The following is a 21,983-nucleotide window of genomic DNA, read 5'->3' as shown; positions in this document are numbered from 1 at the left end:
AAAGATCAGAGGAAAAAATAAAATAAAATAAAAGGAATCCAAATCGGAAAAGAAGAAGTAAAGCTGTCACTGTTTGCACATGACCTGATACTATACATAGAGAATCCAAAAGATGCTACCAGAAAACTACTAGAGCTAATCAATGAATTTGGTAAAGTAGCAGGATACAAAATTAATGCATAGAAATCTCTGTCATTCCTATACACTACTGATGAAAAATCTGAAAGAGAAATTAAGGAAACACTCCCATTTACCACTACAACAAAAATAATAAAATACCTAGGAATAAACTTACTTAAGGGGGCAAAAGACCTGTATGCAGAAAACTATAAGACACTGATGAATGAAAGTAAAGATGATACAAACAGATGGAGAGATATTCTGTGTTCCTAGATTGGAAGAATCAATATTGTGAAAATGACTATACTACCCAAAGCAATCTACAGATTCAGTGCAATCCATATCAAACTACCAATGGCATTGTTAACTGAATTAGAACAAAAAATTTTACAATTTGTATGGAAACACAAAAGATCCCGAATAGCCAAAGCAATCTTTAGAAAGAAAAACAGAGCTGGAGGAATCAGGCTCCCTGACTTCAGGCTATACTTACTACAAAGCTACAGTGATCAAGACATTATGGTACTGGTACAAAAACAGAAATATAGATAAATGGACCAGGGTGGAAATCCCAGACATAAACCTATGCACATATGGTCACCTTATCTTTGATAAAGGAGGCAAGAATATACAACGGAGAAATACAGCCTTCAATAAGTGGTGCTGGGAAAACTGGACAGCTACATATAAAACAGTGAAATTAGAACACTCACTAACACCATACACAAAAATAAACTCAAAATGGATTAAAGGCCTAAATGTAAAGCCAGACTCTGTAAAACTCTTAGAGGAAAACATAGGCAGAACACTCTATGACATAAATCACAGCAAGATCCTTTTTGACCCACCTCCTAGAGAAATGGAAATAAAAACAAAAATAAACAAATGTGACCTAATGAAACTTAAAAGCTTTTGCACAGCAAAGGAAGCCATAAAGAAGAAGAAAAGACAACCCTCAGAATGGGAGAAAATATTTGCAAATGAAATAACTGACAAAGGTTTAATCTCCAAAATTTATAAGCAGCTCATGCAGCTCAATATCCAAAAAACAAATAACCCAATTCAAAAATGGGCAGAAGACCTAAATAGACATTTCTCCAAAGAAGATATACAGATTGCCAACAAACACATGAAAGGATGCTCAACCTCACTAATCATTAGAGAAATGCAAATCAAAACTACAATGAGATATCACCTCAAACCAGTCTGAATGGCCATCATCAAAATTCTACAAACAATAAATGCTGGAAAGAGTGTGGAGAAAAGGGAACCCTCTTGCACTGTTGGTGGGAATGTAAATTGATACAGCCTCTATGGAGAATAGTTTGGAGGTTCCTTAAAAAAGTAAGAATAGAACTACCATATGACCCAGCAATCCCACTACTGGGCATATACCCTGAGAAAACCATAATTCAAAAAGAGTCATGTAGAGCAATATTCATTGCAGCTTTATTTACAGTAGCCGGGACATGGAAGCAACCTAAGTGTCCATTGACAGATGAATGGATAAATAAAAAGTGGCACATATATACAGTGGAATATTACTGAGCCATAAAAAGAAACAAAATTGAGTTATTTGTAGTGAGGTGGATGGACTATAGATTGTCATACAGAGTCAGGTAAGTCAGAAAGAGAAAAACAAATGCTGTATGCTAACACATATATATGCAATCTTAAAAAAAAATGGTTCTGAAGAACCTAGGGGCAGGACAGGAATAAAGACACAGAGATAGAGCAGGGACTTGAGGACAGGGGGAGGTGGAACAGTATACTGAGACTAAGTGAGAGAGTGACATTGACATATATACATTACCAAATTTAAAATAGATAGCTAGTGGGAAGCAGCTACATAGCACAGGGAGATCAGCTCGTACTTTGTGACCACCGAGAGGAGTGTGATAGGGAAGTTGGTTTGGAGACACAAGAGGGAGGGAATGTGGGGATATATGTATACATATAGCTGATTCACTTTGTTATACAGCAGTAACTTAACACAACAATGTAAAGCAATTATACTCCAATAAAGATGTTAAAATAAATCAATAAATATATATCAAATAAGTGGTTTAAAAAGAAATATTAAAGTAGAAAAATGCATAGGACTCCATGTTTATTTGGGTACAGAGAATGAGTGAGAGAGAGTGGAATCTTAATCATTTCCACATTCTCGTATTTCTGGCTTGAATGAAGGAAAGTGGAACTATTCACTGCATAGAGGAACAAGCTGCAGGGTTTGATTGGAGGTGAGATAATGGATTCTGTTTGACACATGTTTGTTTGTAACTGTCTTTAGACCATGCAAATAGAGATGAGAGCATAACACCGAATATTGTTCTGGAGTTCTGTGTCCTCTTATGCTTGGGATTCATTAGGTTCAGGCTTACAATTAAACTAAGTATATTAGTTTTCTATGCTGAATAACAAATTACCAAAAATTTAGCAGCTTCAAAATGTCCACTTATTATCTCATAGTTCCATATGTCGGAAGACTGTGCAGGGCTCAAATAGTTCTCTATCAGTGTTTCTATCAAATCTTTATCAAAGCCAACATCAAGATATTGGCCAAGGATACAATCACATCTGAGTCTCAGGGATCTCCTTTAATATCACTGGTTGTGGCATAATTTAGTTTCTAAGGTTGTAGGACTCTGGTACCCATTATCTACCCAGCTGTCAATTAGGGTTGCTCTCATTTCTAAGGTGTCATCTGCCATTTCCTTCTATATGGCCCCCTCTACACCAGGACAGTTTCTTTCCTCAAGGCCAGCAGGAGAATCTCTTCCTTTTGATGAACTCAGTGTCAACTGATAAGGGAACTTAAATATATCTTCACAATCCCTTTGGCTATATAACATAACCAGGGGAGTGATATCCCATTGTTCCACAGGTCCAGCCCACACTCAAGGGGAAGTAATAATATAGGGTATATACACCAAGAGGCAGGAATTCTGGGGGCCATTTTTGATTCTGCCTATAGCAATATGGGTGTGGGAAAGTTCCCTAAGGGGCAGAAAGCAGAGTCAGATAGATGGGCATAGGGAAGAATCCTGAGAACATAGCACTCAAGGAATCTTGATAGGAAAAAGAATCTGCAAAAGAGATTGTGGACTGAGAGTACAATATGACAAAGGCAGATGTATGATTAGAACCTCTAGCCCTACATTCTTAAGGCTGTTAATTAATTACTGTTATTGCCATGACTTTGTGCCTCATTTTACTGAACATTTCTGAGAATATCCATGGTCCTGTCACTAAATAACAACTAATGTATGATGTTGTTACAAAATATTACTTTGACTGGTTATAATTTAGAATTCAAAAGAGTATTGCCATTCCAACTAATAACTTCAGTCTCTTCAGACTAGGAAAAGCCTGTTTTTTTTGGTAGTTTATGTCCAAGGTATTCCATAAGGTGAAGGTATTTGACTGCCTGCTGAAAGTATATGCAGTAACTTGAGCAATACACAAAAACTGAAAGGTATAGAAACTGTATTGATCTCTATCACCTGTGGATCAGTTCCCACAGGTGATATATATTATTCTCTTATGTTGTATGACCTTCTATATTGTATGTTTGTGAATATATTTAATCTCTATTATTAGACAAAGATCCTAGAGAGCACGTTTCACTTCTTATTCACATTTTGGGTCTATACTCCACACAATGCCATAAAAATATTAAGTACTGGGCGTCCCTGGTGGCACAGTGGTTGAGAGTCCGCCTGCCGGTGCAGGGTACACGGGTTCGTGCCCCAGTCCGGGAGGATCCCACATGCCGCGGAGCGTCTAGACCCGTGAGCCATGGCCGCTGAGCCTGCATGTCTGGAGCCTGTGCTTCGCAATGGGAGAGGCCACAACAGTGAGAGGCCCACGTACCACAAAAAAAAAAAAAAAAAAGAAAAAATATTGAGTACTTATATACTGGCTGAAAAAACAAATGAAGGGAAAAATTGTTTTACTTGATAATAATAGTCCTAGTATATTCCTTTTATTAGATACTTTCTTTGTAAATTAACATCATATTTATTTAATTTTGGATAAAATAACATGGATATAAAAGTGAACTATTTTTATAGAATGTTTCCGATGACAATAGAAGGACTCATAAAGTATAAGAGGAATTCTGAGGACATTTAACAGAATTGGTCTTTTCAAAGACTGACCTGAAAAAGTGTTCATATAAGCCAGTGTCTGCTCAGTGTCGCTTCACCTGGGAAAGAAAAGGTCCATTTAAACTGACAGAAATTGATACAATGACCCAAATTAGTAAAAAAAAAAAAAAAAAAAAAAAAAAAAAAAGGCCAACTTTAAATCACGTTGAAAAAATATTTTTCTTAAATTTAAAAAGGGCATTTGAGAAGTGAACAAAAAGAAATTTAAGCAATGGTAATGCAAATACAATTAAACGTACATGTGAAGTTTCACAAGAAGCCACAAACAAAAGCTCCATTATGTATCTCCAGAAAATACAAACTGTCAGACACAATGAAATAGAACTGTACTGGGAAATGTTTTGTGGAAGATCTATATCTCAAATTCACAGAACCTAAATATCTTTTTTTTTTTTTTTTTTTTTGCGGTACGCGGGCCTCTCACTGTTGTGGCCTCTCCCGTTGCGGAGCACAGGCTCCGGACGTGCAGGCTCAGCGTCCATGGCTCACGGGCCTAGCTGCTCTGCGGCATGTGGGGTCTTCCCAGACTGGGGCACAAACCCGTGTCCCCTACATCGGCAGGTGGACTCTCAACCACTGCGCCACCAGGGAAGCCCCCATATTTTTAACTAAATAACAATTATTTTAAAAGACTGTAAAGGCTAAGCAAAATAAAATAAGGTGTATTTACTGTTTAAAGAGTCCTAAAAATTAACTGAATTCACTCAGTTGTAATGTTAGAAAAATGTATTATTAATGATTATGATGAACTATTATTAATTTTAAAATTATATGATTTTCTAAATAAATAATAATGTAACCAGTAAAAATGATGAGTATTACACCTTCTGCTTCATATATATTTGCCTTACATATATTCATATATATGGAGAATACAAATGTATTAAATATAACTAGGTTATGGCTCAAATAGCACATTCAACTGCTTCTGAAATTATTAATCAGTTTTATCCTGGGTAAGTTCTCTGAATCTTATGAGTCTGATTTGAATGTTCTGCAACTTCCAATATCAGTATCAAAGAACATATAAAATTATTAATTACCTCATGTGACTACTGCCTTTGATTTATCTATTTATTTTGTTTAGCACCAGAATTATTTATTTATTTATTGAATTTTATTTTATTTATTTTTATATACAGCAGGTTCTAATTAGCTATCTATTTTATACATATTAGTGTATATATGTCAATCACAATCTCCCAATTCATCACACCACCACCACCACCCCCCGCCACTTGGCGTCCATACATTTGTTCTCTACATCTGTGTCTCAGTTTCTGCACTGCAAACCGGTTCATCTGTACCAGTTTTCTAGGTTCCACATATATGTGTTAATATACGATATTTGTTTTTCTCTTTCTGACTTACTTCACTCTGTATAACAGTCTCTAGATTCATCCACATCTGTACAAATGACCCAATTTTGTTCCTTTTTTTGGCTGAGTAATATTCCACTGTGTATATGTACCACATCTTCTTTATTCATTTGTCTGTTGATGGGCATGTATGTTGCTTCCATGGCCTGGCTATTGTAAATAGTGCTGCAATGAACATTGGGGTGCATGTGTCTTTTTGAATTATGGATTTCTGGGTCATATGGTTATTTGATTTTTAGTTTTTTAAGGAACCTCCATACTGTTCTCCATAGTGGCTCTATCAATTTACATTCCCACCAACAGTGCAAGAGGGTTCCCTTTTCTCCACACCCTCTCCAGCATTTGTTGCTTGTAGATTTTCTGATGATGCCCATTCTAACTGGTGTGAGGTGATACCTCATTGTAGTTTTTTTGTTTTGTTTTGTTTTTTTTTTTGCGGTACGCGGGCCTCTCACTGCTGCGGCCTCTCCCGTTGCGGAGCACAGTCTCCGGAGGCATGGCCTAGCCACTACGCAGCATGTGGGATCCTCCCAGACCGGGGCACGAACCCGCGTCCCCTGCATTGGCAGGCAGACTCTCAACCACTGCGCCACCAGGGAAGCCCCTCATTGTAGTTTTGATTTGCATATCGCTAATAATTAGTGATGTTGAGTGGCTTTTCATGTGCTTCTTGGCCATCTGTATGTCCTCTTTGGAAAAATGTCTATTTAGGTCTTCTGCCCATTTTTGGATTGGGTTGTTTGTTTTTTTAATATTGAGTTGCATGAGCTGTTTATATATTTTGGAGATTAATCCTCTGTCCATTGATTCATTTGCAAATATTTTCTCCCATTCTGAGGGTTGTCTTTTCATCTTGTTTGTAGTTTCCTTTGCTTTGCAAAAGCTTTTATGTTTCATTAGGTCCCAGTTGTTTATTTTTGTTTTTATTTACATTACTCTAGGAGGTAGATCAAAAAAGATCTTGCTGTGATTTATGTCAAAGAATGTTCTTCCTATGTTTTCCTCTAAGAGTTTTATAGTGTCCAGCTTTACATTTAGGTCTCTAATCCATTTTGAGTTTACTTTTGTGTATGGTGTTAGGGAGTGTTCTAATTTCATTCTTTTACATGTAGCTATCCAGTTTTCCCAGCACCACTTATTGAAGAGACTGTTTTCTCCATTGTATATCCTTGCTTCCTTTGTGATAGATTAGTTGATCATAGGTGCATGGGTTTATCTCTTGGCTTTCTATCCTGTTCCATTGATCTATATTTCTATTTTTGTTCCAGTACCATGCTGTTTTGATTGCTGTAGGTGGTCGTATAGTCTGAAGTCAGGGAGTCTGATTCCTCCAGCTCTGTTTCTCTTTCTCAAGATTTCTTTGGCTCTTCAGGGTCTTTTGTGTCTCCATACAAATTTTAAGATTTTTTGTTCTAGTTCTGTAAAATATGCCATTGGGAATTTGATAAGGATTGCAGTGAATCTGTAGGTTGCTTTGTGTAGTATAGTCATTTTCACAATATTCATCCTTCCAATAGAAGAACATGGTATGTCTCTCCATCTGTTTGTATAATCTTAATTTCTTTCATCAGTGTCTTATAGTTTTCTGCATACAGGTCTTTTGTCTCCCTAGATAGGTTTATTCCTAGGTATTTTATTCTTTTTGTTTCAGTGGTAAATGTGAGTGTATCCTTAATTTCTCTCAGATTTTTCGTTGTTAGTGTATAGGAATGCAAAAAATTTCTGTGCATTAATTTAGTATCCTGAAACTTTACCAAATCCATTGATTAGATCTAGTAGTTTTCTGGTGGCATCTGTAGGATTCTCTGTGTATAGTATCATGTCATCTGCAAACAGTGACAGCTTTACTTCTTCTTTTCCAATTTGTATTTCTTTTTCTTCTCTGATTGCCATGGCTAGGATTTCTACATTGTGTTGAATAATAGTGGTGAGAGTGGACAACCTTGTCTTGTTCCTGATCTTAGAGGAAATGCTTTCAGTTTGTCACCATGGAGAATGATGTTGGCTGTGGGTTTTTCATATGTGGCCTTTATTATGTGGAGGTAGGTTCCCTCTATGCCCACTTTCTGGAGGGTTTTTATCATAAATATGTGTTGAATTTTGTCAAATCTTTCTCTGCATCTCCTGAGATAATCATATGGTTTTATTCTTCAGTTTGTTAATATGGTGTATCACATTGACTGGTTTGTGTATATTGAAGAATCCTTCCTTGCCTGGGATAAATCCCACTTGATCATGGTTTTTGATCCTTTTAATGTGTTGTTGGATTCTGTTTGCTAGTATTTTGTTGAGTATTTTTGCATCTATATTCACCAGTGATATTGGTCTGTAGTTTTCTTTTTTTGTGGTATCTTTTTCTGGTTTGGGTATCAGGATGATGATGGCCTCATAGAATGAGTTTGGGAGTGTTCCTGCTCTGCAATTTTTTGGAAGAGTTTGAGAAGGATGGATGTTAGCTCTTCTCTAAATGTTTCATAGAATTCACCTGTGAAGCCATCTGATCCTGGACTTCTGTTTGTTGGAAGATTTTTAATCACAGTTTCAATTTCATTACTTGTGATTGGTTTGTTCATATTTTCTATTTCTTCCTGGTTCAGTCTTGGAAGGTTATACCTTTCTAAGAATTTGTCTATTTCTTCCAGGTTGTCCATTTTATTGGCATAGTGTTGCTTGTAGTAGTCTCTTAGAATGCTTTGTATTTCTGCAGTGGCTGTTGTAACTTCTCCTTTTACATTTCTAATTTTATTAAATTGAGTCCTCTCCCTCTTTTTTTTGTTGAGTCTGGCTAATGGTTTATCAATTTTGTTTATCTTCTCAAAGAAACAGCTTTTAGTTTTATTGATCTTTGCTATCATTTTCTTTGTTTCTATTTCATTTATTTCTGCTCTGATCTGTATGATTTCTTCCCTTCTGCTAATTTTGGGGGTTTTTTGTTCTTCTTTCTCTACTTCTTTTAGGTGTAAGGTTAGATTTTTTATTTGAGATTTTTTTGTTTCTTGAGCTAGGCTTGTATAGCTATAAACTTCCCTCTTAGAACTGCTTTTGCTGCATCCCATAGGTTTTGGATCGTCGTGTTTTCATTGTCATTTGTCTCTAGGTATTTTTTGATTTCCTCTTTGATTTCTCCAGTGACTGCTTGGTTATTTAGTAAGGTATTGTTTAGCCTCCACGTGTTTGTGTTTTTTTATGTTTTATTCCTTGTAATTGATTTCTAATATCATAACGTTGTGGTCCGAAAAGATGCTTGATATGATTTCAGTTTTCTTAAATTTACTGATGCTTGATTTGTGACCCAAGATGTGATCTATCCTGGAAAAAGTTTTGTGCGCACTAGAGAAGAAAGTGTAATCTGCTTGTTTTGGATGGAATGTCCTATAAATATCAATTAAATCTATCTGGTCTATTGTGTCATTTAAAGCTTGTGTTTCCTTATTAATTTTCTGTTTGGGTGATCTGTCCATTGGTGTATGTGAGGTGTTAAAGTCCCCCACTATTATTGTGCTAAGGTCGATTTCCTCTTTTATAGCTGTTAGCTGTTGCCTTATATATTAAGGTGCTCCTATGTTGGGTGCATATATATTTATAATTGTTATATCTTCTTCTTGGATTGACCCCTTGATCATTATGTAGTGTCTTTCCTTGCCTCTTGTAACATTTTTTATTTTAAAATCTATTTTATATAATATGAGTATTGCTACTCCAGCTTTCTTTTGATTTCCATTTGCATGGAATATCTTTTTCCATCCCCTCATTTTCAGCCTGTGTGTGTCCCTAGGTCTGAAATGGATCTCTTATAGACAGCATATATATGGGTCTTGTTTTTATATCCATTCAGCAAGCCTGTGTCTTTTGGTTGGAACATTTAATCCATTCACATTTAAGGCAATTATTGATATGTATCTTCCTGTTACTATTTTCTTAATTGTTTTGGGTTTGTTTTTGTAGGTCCTTTTCTTCTCTTGTATTTCCCACTTAGCAAAGTTCCTTTAGCATTTGTTGTAGAGCTGGTTTGGTTGTGTTGAATTCTCTTCGCTTTTGCTTGTATGTAAAGCTTTTGATTTCTCTATTGAATCTGAATGAGATCCTTTCCTGGTAGAGTAATCTGGGTTGTAGATTCTTCCCTGTCATCACTTGAAATATGTCATGCCACTCCCTTCTGGTTTGTAGAATTTCTGCCTCGAAATCATCTGTTAACCTTATGGGACTTCCCTTGTATGTTATTTGTCATTTTTCCCTTGCTGTTTTCAATAATTTTTCTTTGTCTTTAATTTTTGCCAATTTGATTACTATGTGTCTCAACATGTTTGTCCTTGGGTTTATTTTGTATGGGACTCTCTGTGCTTCCTGGACTTGGGTGGCTATTTCCTTTCCCATGTTACAGAAGTTTTCAAATATAATCTCTTCAAATATTTTCTCGGGTTCTTTCTCTCTCTCTTCTCCTTCTGGGACCCCTATAATGTGAATGTTGTTGCCTTTAATGTTGTCCCAGAGGTCTCTTATGCTGTCTTCATTTCTTTTCATTCTTTTTTCTTTATTATCTTCCACAGCAGTGAATTCCACCATTCTGTCTTCCAGGTCACTTCTCTGTTCTGCCTCAGTTATTCTGCTATTGATTCCTTCTAGTGTAGTTTTCATTTCAGTTATTGTATTGTTCATCTCTGTTTGTTTGTTCTTTAATTCTTCTAGGTCTTTGTTAATCATTTCTTGCATCTTCTCGAGCTTTGCCTCCATTCTTTTTCCTTGGTCCTGGATCATCTTCACTATAATTATTCTGAATTCTTTTTCTGGAAGGTTACCTATCTCCGCTTCATTTAGTTGTTTTTCTGGGGTTTTATCTTGTTCCTTCATCTGGTACATATCCCTCTGCCTTTTCATCTTATCTATCTTTCTGTGAATGTGGTTTCTGTTCCACAGGCTGCAGGATTGTAGTTCTTCTTGCTTCTGCTGTCTGCCCTCTTGTGGATAAGGCTATCTAAGAGGTCTGTGCAAGTTTCCTAATGCGAGTGACCGGTGGTGGGTAGAGCTGACTTTTGCTCTGGTGGGCAGAGCTCAGTAAAACTTTTATCCACTTGTCTGCTGATGGATGGGGCTGTGTTCCCTCCCTGCTGGTGTTTGGCCTGAGGCCTCCCAGCACTGGAGCCTACCTGGGCTCTTTTGTGGCGCTAATGGCAGACTCTGGAAGGGCTATTGCCAAGGAGTACTTCCCAGAACTTCTGCTGCCAGTGTCTTTGTCCTCGCAGTGAGATGCAGCCACCCCCCACCTCTTCAGGAGACCTTCCAACACTAGCAGGTAGGTCTGATTCAGTCTCCTATGGGGTCACTGCTCCTTCCCCTGGGTCCCAATGTGCACACCACTTTGTGTGTGCCCTCCAAGAGTGGAGTCTCTGTTTCCCCCAGTCCTGTCCAACTTGTCTTGAACATCTGAGTCTCTAGGAATTCCTCCTCCCATTGCTGGACCCCCAGGTTGGGAAGCCTGACATGGGTCTCAGAACCTTCACTCCAGTGGGTGGACTTCTGTGGTATAAGTGTTCTCCAGTTTGTGAGTCACCCACCCAGCAGTTATTGGATTTGATTTTATTGTTATTGCGCCTCTCCTACTGTGTCATTGTGGCTTCTCCTTTGTCTTTGAATGTGAGCTATCTTTTTTGGTGAGTTCCAGTGTCTTCCTGTGGATGATTGACTGATCAGCAGTTAGTTGTGATTCTGGTCCTCTCGCAAGAGGGAGTGCCAGAATTATTTAGTTTTATTAATTATTATTATTACTACAAAATTTTACAAAAGTATTACTTTGAAATGCCTACTTCAGCTTCATTGTTTCTCTTATCTCTGAATAATACACACTGGTTAAAAGACCAGTTACTCTCTACTCTGTTTTCTATATTTGGAATTACATGTGGAAAAGATCATGGTGTGTAATTTCTCCTTAAATAAATAATTTCTTATTTCTAAACAGTAGTATTTAAAATTAAAGCTACAGATTCTGATAGAGTTACATGTTTGAATCTTGTGAGTAAATGTTTCACCTTTCTTCATTGAAGAAGCAAATCTGGTGATGTTCATTCATTTTTTAACTAATTTATAGTTATTAATTTATCAGTGATTACACATATTTGCTTGAATGATATTGTTCAACTCTATTCACTAAATATAGTTATTTATTATCCTCTTTAATGACAGCAGCCTAAGCTTTTCATGAAGTTAGAGGTACTATCAATTTTCTTGAAGAATTGTGAAAAAAATGTTGCTTGTGATTCTGGAGGTTTGTGTCTTCCCCAGTTGTTGAGAAATTATTTGACTTGAAGTGTTAGCCCTAAGGACAGGTCTTGACCTGCTTCGATTGGTGTGATGTTTCAACAGATTTTACACTGCAACATAATCTATAAAACCAATGTCTTTCATAATAGAAAAAGTTGTATATAGTCTGTGATATATGTATGCTGTGCATTTATAAGATGTGCCTGTGAACAGTAATTGGTTTTTCTTTTCTTTTTTCTTTTTTTTTTTGGCGGTATGCGGGCCTCTCACTGTTGTGGCCTCTCCCATTGCGGAGCACAGGCTCCAGACGCGCAGGCTCAGCGGCCATGGCTCACGGGCCCAGTCGCTCCGCAGTATGTGGGATCTTCCCGGACCAGGGCACGAACCTGTGTCCCCTGCATCGGCAGGCGGACTGTCGACCACTGTGCCACCAGGGAAGCACCAGTAATTGATTTTTCTTAATCAACACCTCAGATTCAGTCAATTTATTTAAAAAATTTGATTATGCTTAGAGAATCAGTGATGAAATTTTCATTTTAAGGCTATGGGTTATATTATTTTGTTATGTACTACTGTATTATGCTGCTGCATTATAAAATAATTTTATTTATTTGTAAAGGGATTAAAAACTTTCACTAACTTTAAGTAATCACAAAGAAATTATACAATTCTATGTGTTCCTTCAAGTGTCTGTTTTAAATAATCCTTTCCCCATACATAATATTTCAGAAATTCCAGTGATTACAAACATATTTATGGTAATTAAGAGTGATGACACTTTATCTTTGATGTTTCCTTTTCTGTAATTATATATATCATGAATTTTATCTAAAAACACATTGGCATTTAGTTTTTCAGGTCTTTAGTCATACTTTCTGCACAATTTATTATAAAAAAGCACTTATTAATTAACACTACAGATAGATGACTTTTAATGGTAATATCTTACAAAATGTACTCTCAAATACATATCTCTAGGTTAAAAGGCTTCAGTTTGATGAAAATTCCTCTCAGGCAAGAATTGATTTTGGATTATTCTCTCTTCATTGACTGATGGCTGTATGTTAATAAAATTTTATGAAAAGTAGAAAACTAAACTTCTATAAATTCAACTTAAGAAATAATCGGGGCTTCCCTGGTGGCACAGTGGTTGAGAGTCCGCCTGCCAATGCAGGGGACACGGGTTAGTGCCCCGGTCCAGAAAGATCCCATATGCCGTAGAGTGGCTGGGCCCGTGAGCCATGGCTGCTGAGTCTGTGCGTCCGGAGCCTGTGCTCCACAACGGGAGAGGCCACAACAGTGAGAGGCCCACGTACTGCAAAAAAATAAAAATAAAAAATAATCATAACAATCATATAGCATAAAATATAGTAACATTTTAGTCACACAAATACACCTGTAGAATTATGATTTTATAGACAAATGAATTGGAATCATGTGAACTCTGACAACAGGAGCTCTTCTGTTACATTCATCTTTTAATGAAGAAGATGAAATTTGTGTGTTTACAATTTTTATGTATCATTCTATATTTGGTACAGACTATATAGTCTTTTAAACTGTGTTTACAAAAGCTTTAAAAGTGAATCACACGTGTAGTGCATGTTCCTTATGACAGAATATTCATAGTTCCTCCCTTGCATGACATTGTTTAACTTATACATATACTATAAACAATAAATATTGTTACTAGTATTACTTTGGACAAAATTATCTTTTACATCAATTAGAAATAAAAAATAAAAGAGTATATTTTACTTTATTCTTTGTCCAACACTCATCCTTTCTTTATGTTGTATGATGTAATTGTTCAACATTCTATTTGGTAACTTCATCGAAAATATCACCACTTCCAGAATACAACCATGATATTTAAAATAAGGAAGTTGCTTATAGTAGACAAGAGTAGTGAATCATCTGCTCTCTTCACTTCATTATACAATTATTAGAATCTCCTCAAAGAGTTTTTGGAACTCCCAGGGCCAGTTGATATTTGATGGCAAGGTACAGAAAAATTTGTATATAGATATTGTTCAATGAATCCAACACTTAAAAGATTAGTGTATGAGATACTATGTCCAATTGGCTGTCAACAACTTTAGTCTGGTTATTCTGAAAGTGACCTTTGTTTACTTTCTTCCAAGTTACTTCTTTGTCTTGCTCAAGAATTCTCTTTCTCTGTTTCCTGAACTTCTTGTTATATTATTCTGTACCTTTTCACTTAAACTCTCCTTCAAAGTATTTGTCATAAATAAGCCATGACTTTCCCATATAAACATTATATGCTTAGAGACTCCTTCATTTTTTTAACTACTAGTGGATAAGAACCATGCTTTCTAATTGTTTCACATTTTAATTTCTATCATATTGTTTATACAGTGCATGTAGTACACATCATGATTAAATGTCTTATTTTTTGTCCTGCTCTAGCCACCATTTCTTAAGATGAAGAATAGGAGTTGACAAATTCAGTGCTCTTCACTGATTCTTCAGAATTATCATTAACCCTCTCATACTTCAACACATTTTCCTTTGAAGTTCATACCAACAACTTTTATGGTAATGTTTAAAACTATATTGATATTATCTAGTCAACTTTTTCCATTATATTCAGTTATTAGTGAACCTGATGATAATTTTCCATTCCACTCTGCCAATATTTCAGAGACTTTAATTAAGCTGGTGATGATTCTCTCAATTCTTTGACCTTGCAGGTCTTTGTACATCTCAAGTAGCTTTAGTGTCTATGGTGCTTGAAATATTTATAGTTAGACCTAAACTTAGATCTCACAACTGCTTAAAAGCACTCTCTTTCCAACCTCTTTTACCTTGAAATTATAACTACAACCCCTAATATACGATTCTCTTTCTTTCTTGACCATTCTTCATATTTACCCTTCTCAATTTTCATAGATTCTTAACATCTGTCTGATTTAATTGCCTTTCAAATAGTTTTTACTTTTGACAGGGGCCAACCACTTGTTTTGGGTAAAACTCTACTGCTTTATTTCATTCTTATCTTAGGTTACTGGATATTGAAGGGAGGAAAAAAAACGTATCTTTAATAGTTTCAATGACGAATGTATTCTTTCACCATATTTCGGCCCTGTTGCCTCCATAAATCCCTTTATTAAATTCAAAATTATGGTTTACATTACAAAAATGTTAATTTACAACTTTTGCTCTGTCTTCAATCCCACAAATCTGACTTCTTAACACTGCAAAAAAATAGTGAATATTGCTTAACAAAGAATATTAAGTCCATTGTTAAAGTTCTTTCAAACTATACTTTTAGTACCTTACTAATACCTAGAACTTCCATCTTTTTTCTCTTCCATTAGATTTTTTCTTGAGGAAGTGGTGGTTAAGTTGTATCCTACATAAATCATAATAATAATTCCCTATTATTATTCCTAGTCAAATTGCTACTTGCCAATTATTATTTACACTTTCCTTCTTTATTAGATTATCAAGGTTGTTCCTTTCAGATGGACTGTTCTTTTTCCCCTTCTAATTATATGAATCAAACCATCCTAAAATTCCTGACTAATGCCACTTCTATGAAGCCTTTTGTGATCATTTTAATTGCAAAATGCCTGTTTTTTTCTCTTAACACATATTGAATAGTTTTGTTCTCTGCTTATGATATTTTAAATTTAAAAATTCATGTACTGTTTTTTATATATATATACATATATATATATATATATATATACATATATATATATATATATATATATGTATATATATTTACAAACCTGACTCTTTGCCTGAGCACCATGTATCCTTCATTAGCTGATGGGTAATTTCCCTTCAGCGTGCTAAATATTTTACTAATAAACTGTGAATGAATATTATTGTGGAATATGGTATTTGGATTACCTTTTACACATAGAAAGATCTTAAATATTTACAGCTATTTAGATAAAGTAATAGCGTGCAAATGCCACATTTAGTACCTGTGGCTTCAAATTCCAAATGTGCAATAGAATTACTCCAAGTATAAAAATATGGATGCTAATTGGACTGATGACTAATCTTCCATCCTGCAATGCTTAGTAACTTACTCCTTTCATGAATGATAGGAATCACTTGATGGTTGTTTTTCAAGTAATAAAAGAGTTACATAAGTGTAATTTTTTACCTTTAGTGAAATTCTTTTTAGGTTTGGTTCCAGGGATTTATACAAGAGCCAGAGATTATTATTTTGTATTAAAATTTGATTGACCACAATCCTTAAGTATATAAAGGAACAGCCCTTAATGCTGTTGTACTTGTTCTGTCCTGGTGTTAATGGGAATAGGAGCCAATCAATTTGTCTACTGTGTCTTAGATTTTCACATAAGTGGTTTGCTTACTGTGATAGGCAGAATTCTAAGATGCCCCCTGGTGACTCACACTGTTGTATAATACTCTCCCTTTGGCTCTCTGAGTGTGGCATCTATGAATGTGATGGGATTTTTTTTTTCCTGTGATTATATTACCTTGTGTGGTAAAGATGAAGGGATTTTGCAAATACAATTAAGCTAAACAGTTTTATGCCTGGAAATGGGAGAGTTTTCTGTTAGGCTTTTAACGTGTAGGGTGAGGAGTTAATCAAATTAAGAGTTGGGCTGGGTTTGAGTTTGTGGTTCTTATGATTACCCTTAGTTCACCAGTCTTCAGTTTCTTTAGTGATACTGTATTTAAGGTGGGGGCTGGCTTGCCAAGGTTCTTTCTTTCCTTCTTTCTTTTTTTTTTCCTTTAACTCCTACTCTACCCTCCCAGCTTTAGGCTGGTCTTTACACTGGGCCTCTAATTAAGCCTTTGTCTTAGGCCTGCAACATGGCCTGGTAGGTGGGGTGTGTCTGTTTGGTGCTCCTGGTGTAGTTCAGTCCAGCACATATGCTTATTCCACTCCCAGATATAGAATGACTGCTTCTGTTTCCCTTGGGTGCAGTTGGTTTTTATCAGTGCCCTAAGGATGATAAGGTTGCTACCATTTCCCTAAGAGTTATTAACACTTTCAACTTGCCTGTATTTTTAAAAAAATTGTTAATGTAAATTCTGTGAGCAATTGATAAGAGTAAGAATGATCCTGACACTCAGAAGGTGATAAAATGGCTTTTAGTGATATGGATCATAGGACTTGTTCTGTCCTAGTGTGATTTATTTGTGACTTCAGCTTTTATGCTGAAGGCAATACTTTGCATGTGCTTCACCTGACATCCTGTTCTTCCTCTTAAGCATAATTCTAAGAAGTCTCTTCTTTTTAAATGCCTTTCTCCCTAATAGGGCTTATCTTTATTGTAAATCGAGATATGCCATGGAAGTCAGCAATGAGCTGGCTACAATTACCTGATTTTGAAAATTTTCTTCATAGAATCACCAGCTTTCATCCAAGCAGCCCCCAATGTTTTAAAGAAATAACTGATAACTTTTACTTTCAAATTTTTTCTATCTTTACAACGATCTTGAATATGTAAGGAAACAACACATTCTTCTGAGATTTTTTTCTTTGAATTTTAGGATAATAAAAATGCTCTCAGGGGTACAGCAGCCCACAGCAATGAATCAAATCATGTATTACTGTCTTAGGATTTATGCTGAAGGTGCTGTCACTGACACACCATAGGGTACAATGAATAAGGCCAGAAAATTAGAATATCAGAAGATTGGCAATGTCACACTATTTTTTTAAATTTTAATTAATTTATTTTTTTATACAGCAGGTTATTAGGTATTTATTTTATACATATTAGTGTATATATGTCAATCCCAATCACCCAATTCATCCCACCATCCCTTCCATCCCCCCACTTTCCCCCCTTCGTGTCTATACATTTGTTCTCTACACCTGTGTCTCTATTTCTGCAAACCAGTGTATCTGTACCATTTTTCTAGATTCCACGTATATGAGTTAATATATGATATTTGGTTTTAATAAGTCACACTATTAATTGAGTTTTTGGTTGACCACAAAGAATTAAAGTAAAGAAAGAACCCCCATTCCTATTCGGCATTAACTCAATTTAGAGACATTATTTGAAACCATCTAGATGGCTGAGAAATATATTGTCTCCATACATTGCTAACAGTTGTAATTAGATGTACCTGAATCCATTTAGGATATGTTAATTATCTTGGTGCAACAATCTATCTCTGATGTTGGCTTCCATAATACTGAATGAGCTCCTTAACACGGCTTCCTCCGTGGTTGCTGAGTCAGGGACTTACTTATGACAATCAGTCATCTGGAAGTTATGCCCAGGGAGAGTGGGGAAAAAGACATTGAACAAACCTATCTACTGTATCAAACAGCTCACAATGTAGCTTCCTCTCTTGTCACCCTTAACGGATGAACTATTTTTAAAATATTGTTAGGTTTATACTTTTCCTCACTACTTTCCACCTAAATCATGATATAATTCCTCTTGTAACTTTCTTATAGTTCATGTTTCTCAGATTTGTAGGGGGTGGGAAGCAGTGAGGAATTGAGAGTGGTCATACATAATAATGTTTACATCTTCTCTTAAAATTAATTTACCTTTCCTTTTTCTTTTTTTTTCTTTTTTTTTTTTCTTTTTTTTTGCGGTACATGGGCCTCTCAGTGCTTTGGCCTCTCCCATTGCGGAGCACAGGCTCCGGACGCACAGGCTCAGCGGCCATGGCTCACGGGCCCAGCCGCTCCGCGGCATGTGGGATCTTCCCAGACCAGGGCACGAACCCGTGTCCCCTGCATCGTCAGGTGGACTCTCAACCACTGCGTCACCAGGGAAACCCTACCTTTCCCTTTGAATTGCTTTATATATAGGAAAAATGGGCTATCCATGTGATCCTCCTTGCAGTTATTACGAAACAGTATTGTGCTCTTCGTTTATATCATCTTTTATATATTTATAACAAGCTCAATAAGACTATTTTGAAAGAACATGCTAGTCTTTCATTTCTATAAATAAAATTCAAATGTTTCTTTATTCTCATTTATCTTGGGAATAAATTGTTTCAACAAAGTTATGCAGATTTCCCCACTTATATTACCATGTCTCCCAGTACCTTATTTATTCTTCTTCTTATTTTTTTAAATGAATGCTGACATTTATTGAGCACTTTCTCTGTGTCCGGAATTGTTCCACGTTCCTCCCCTGTGATACCTTACTGGGTCCTTACAACGATCCCATGATTTAGGAACAATGGCCATCCTCATTTTACAGGTTAGAACTGAGGTGCAGAGAGCTTAGGTGGCTGGCCCAAAGACACACACCTAGTACACGGCAGAGCAGGATTATGAATTTGGGTTCTGTCTGATGCCGAAGCCCTCCCCGCTTTGCAGCTTCCTTAGTTGGAAGGAATTCTGAGTGCTATGTTGCTTTGAGTCATTCATCCTCTTAAACTGTTTGCTGTGACTCAGGTCTTGAAGTGAGTAGGGCTTAAGCTAAATTCTTATTTTTTTATATCCAAGGTTATTATCACCTTTATGATTCAGTAAGTGAATGCAGCATTATTGGGAATTTCAATAAGGACATTAAGGGAACGTCTAGACTCACTTGAAACATAGTTGCATTCATCTTGGAGTAATAGCCAATCCATCATAGAGGCTTGTCCTACCTGACCTAATACATGTCTTGTCTTGGGAATTCCAGATTGGCCTGGTGGTTTGAGTCACTTGCCATTCTTAAGTAAAACTATGAGGGCTGTTAGAGTTATCTTCAAATCAGGATTTACAAGACAATATAAAATTAATCTTTACCTAATTTTATAACCTTTCCTATGTTGTGATTTTAGAGATAAAATCTGTGACATAGAATATAAACATCTATCATGGAAGAAAAAAGGTAAAATAAGGTTTAAATAACTTAGTTGAATCCAAACTCTATTTTAGCTATACGTTAGTTACCATATTAATGAATTTAATCAAATCATCATTTTCTTCAAGTTGGTTTATGTGTGTAGCTAGCTTCGGTAAAAAAAACTTGAATAATTATCAAGGTTCAATAAACAGACAAGTACTGTGAGGTAAAACAGAGTTTGAGTGTCTAAAATTATTTGGTGTGATCACACCCACTGACAACAAAGTTCTCTTCTTTGCATGAATGGTTAGGCAGAATGCCATTTAAACTACATGGTGGTAAGTGAAATGGACTTTTGTTTTTCTTTCTGGCAAATGTAATTTAAGTAAGATGATTTAGTAATGAACAAACAAAATAAAAAGACAAAAACTTAATGGCAGTAATGCTTCAGTGCCTAGATTAATGTTTGTGGTGGTTCTATTCATCATATTGGGGTTAAAACTATCAGAGTATCACTTCATTTTGTGTCATGAGAATTGAGAGTAAATGCCTTTAGACAGAACAACAATCAGAGGAGCGTGTCCTACTAACCTCTGCTTCAGAATAACTGGAAGAGGCTTAGAAGCAATTGAAAGAAACTCCATTAGATAAGATGGTTGTATGTTAAGGGACAGGCAATTAAACTGGTTTATTCAAGGTGGTGAAAAAATTCAGTTAGGAGGAGCATGAGGGGACGATGTTTCTTCTAACACAAGAATAGTCTAGGATTGACTCTTCCAGGGTCATGGACAGGAAAGGTCATCCTATCCTAGCACAGAGTTACAAAATGAACACTTTCAAATGTATATGAGTTTGGAGATTGAGGAGGAGAAGCTCAGATACAGCAATCAAACTTTTGGATAAATTTATTAAGGTTCAATTATAAATGTTAAAACCTTAGAAACATTATCTAAACAAATAAAAAATCTAGTTGTCTTGCCCATACAGAAGGGACTAGTCTGATGAATGAGAATATGTTTTAATGAAATACATTTAGGACACATTTAATGTATTCACAAACATTGGTAAAATTCTGTCTTACAGTTAAAATTTTTTTAAAAGGTATTTGATTATTTGAAGTGATGCTTCTCAGTGGTCAGGAGGCTTGTGATGTTTTGGAACACTTTATAAATTACTAAAAATCATCAGCTCTAACACTGGCGTCAAGAAGGTATTACAACTGCATGAGCTTTTAATAAAATGCATTCAAATAAATGTTAGCCATGGGCTTCCCTGGTGGAGCAGTGGTTGAGAGTCCGCCTGCCGATGCAGGGGACACGGGTTCGTTCCCCGGTCCGGGAAGATCCCACATGCCACGGAGTGGCTGAGCCCTTGAGCCATGGTCGCTGGCTCCGGGTGTCTGGAGCCTGTGCTCCGCAATGGGAGAGGCCACACCAGTGAGAGGCCCGCGTACCATAAAAAAAAAAAAAAGTTAGCCAAAACTCCAAACTTGCACATTGAATCCTTTCGTTTCATTACCTTCAGAATATGATTTCATAGGAAATTTCAATGTCAATATAGACTTTACAATAGCATATATGCTTAGAATTTCATTTGTATATATTAACAGCTTTCAAACTGTATGAGATATAGTTTATATCTTTTGAGAGGTTTTTTTTTTTAAGTTTTGACTTCCTACATCAAAAAAGGTTAAAAATAACTATGTAAATAGGATTCAGCTGAACGTTATATGGTCTTTCTTTATTCCCAAGGGTCACATTCATGACATAGCACTGAATTTATGTTAAAATATTGTTCTGAGAGGAGTGTTGACATAAGATAATGTGATTTATGCCTCCCATCCATCATATTGACAGATTTTAGACAGATGTTGCTGTTTGTCAAACATGGTACAAAATAAGGCAAAACCTCATAATATCATAAAAAATATTTGCCTTTATCACCAACTCATCCATCTTTCATTCCTATGAAAATTTTAGTGTTAGAAATAATGATTGATTCAATAGGAAATTTTAAAATATGTTTTTGTTAAACAGTTTTCCCCTGAAGACACTTAACATCTGTCACTCAGTTGTCATTCAAATAAAGTGTAGTATTTTAATTTCAGTCAAATAAATATATAAAATGTATTACATATGAACAGAATGAACATGGTTTGAGGGATTATGTTTTAGATAAATGAAACAAAATAAATACCAGGTAAATGAATGTCGATTGAGTGACTTTTTTTTCTTAACAGACCTTAAATGCTGGTTATGATAAAATAGTAACCCTTCCAACTTTCTGAA

Source organism: Mesoplodon bidens, assembly GCF_964165515.1.
Source record: "Mesoplodon bidens genome assembly, chromosome: 4".
Classification (NCBI taxonomy): Eukaryota; Metazoa; Chordata; class Mammalia; order Artiodactyla; family Ziphiidae; genus Mesoplodon; species Mesoplodon bidens.
Note: the sequence above shows the minus strand (reverse complement) of the source record.